Below are 1995 nucleotides of genomic sequence, written 5' to 3' on the forward strand. Positions count from 1 at the left end.
GTGAGTTTCTCTTTTTTTTTTTTTTAATTTTTCTTATTTTACAACCAAAACAACTTTTTTTTTTTTTTTTTTTTTTTTTTTTTTTTAAATCTACTTCAAATGTTGACTACTGTAATATGTCATTGCGTTAAAAATAAACTCTTTCATAACTTTAATGTTTATCGTAACACTGAAACCTTGTTGTTATTGTTAGAATGGTCACGGATCAGCGATATCAACGCAAAACTGATCGTGCAGACCAAACTGTAAGCCGTAGAGCAGGGGTCACCAGACCCGGTCCTGGAGGGCCGATGTCCCTGCAGAGTTTAGCTCCAACCCTAATCAAACACACCTGAACCAGCTAATCAAGGTCTTACTAGGTATACTTGAAACTTCCAGACAGGTGTGTTGAGGAAAGTTGGAGGTAAACTCTGCAGGACACCGGCCCTCCAGGAACAAGTTTGGTGACCCCTGCCGTAGAGACTTGAAACTTGGAGGAATGGTAGTGCTCACACCGTCTACAATGTGACCAAGGCTTACCCCAATCGGCCTAATGGAGACGCTACAGCGACCAAAAGTATGAAATCGTTCATAACTCCTAAACCGTCAGTCGCAAGTGTCCTATGTCGTTGGAATCCTTCACTCAGGCGGGACAAAATGCATGCCTTAGAACAGGGGTGCTCAACCCTGGTCCTGGAGATCGACTTTCCTGCAGAGTTCAGCTCCAACCCTGACCAAACACACCTGAACCAGCTAATTAGGATCTGAAGGAGCACTTGATAATTACAGACAGGTGTGTTTGATTAGGGTTGGAACTAAACTCTGCAGGAAGCTTGATCTCCAGGAACAGGGTTGGGCACCCCTGCCTTAGATTCTGATACCTTTTTTGGGTTTTTCGCATTTTTTGAAAACCTACTTTTGTGAACTAGTCCTAGGTTTGCCTGATTGGAACCAAACCAGTGCAGAAAGATTCTCTAGACAGTGAATACCAATAATTATCAAAAAAAGTTGAACTTTCGCCGAAGGGGCGGCAAAACGTTCGAAAAGGGCAGGGCCACTTTTAGTAAAATGCCTATAACTTGGGAACGGAATGAGATTTCATCTCCAAACTCAGAACACTTGTGTAAACGCTCAATCTGACGTCACAAAAAAAAAAAAAAAAAACATGGAGCTTGGCCACTTGGTGGCGCTACAACCATTTTGCGATATCATATAACTTATCATTCTGGACAACAAGCCTCTAGAACCACTGCTGTCATTCAAATTGTTTGTTAAATGATTAAGAAGGCATAAAAAAAAAAAAAAAACTTTTGCAAACTAGTCCTAGGTTTTCCCCTTAATCTGGAAAAAAAACCTTCAGTACAATTCTCTGGACTCTTTAGGCCAATAACTATTAAAAATAAAATGTTGAAATTTACCCTATAAAGGGCTATAAAGGGGTTATTTAGAAAAGGGGCCTGTCCAAATATACCCCAAATCATATAGAGCCTAAAGGAAAACGCAAAACCTCACAAAACCCGCTGAGCACGTGCGACAGGTGATTCTAAACAAGCATGCAAAGTTTTAAGAGATCGGACCACAGCTGGCACTATAACAGTCATAAACATTTAAAACAAAACAAAACAAAACAAAACAAAACAAAAAAAACTATTTCTATGGTAAATTACCTGGATTTGCCCAAAATGCCTTTTTAAACTGATTTAGGTGGCTTAGCTGATTTCATATGTGCTTAAATGCCAAGTGCTTGAACCCCGGGAATAGCTGCATGCAGTTTTATTATATAATTATAATTTTTTTTTGCTAACGATTTTTTTAGCAGTTATAAATTGATTCATTTGAAATTCCTTTTTTTTTTTTTTTAAGTTAAAACAGACTAAAACTCTTTACTATAATTGCTGCCACATTTAGCTTAGTTGTTGTTTACAGTTTTTTAAAACTGATAATACACCAAAAGTTGTACTTCAGGCTCAATTCACTCATATACCAAATATTCAGACCAAGTCTGCAAAACTGCGA

The sequence above is a fragment of the Labeo rohita genome, chromosome 15 (assembly GCF_022985175.1).
Source record: "Labeo rohita strain BAU-BD-2019 chromosome 15, IGBB_LRoh.1.0, whole genome shotgun sequence".
Taxonomy (NCBI): Eukaryota; Metazoa; Chordata; class Actinopteri; order Cypriniformes; family Cyprinidae; genus Labeo; species Labeo rohita.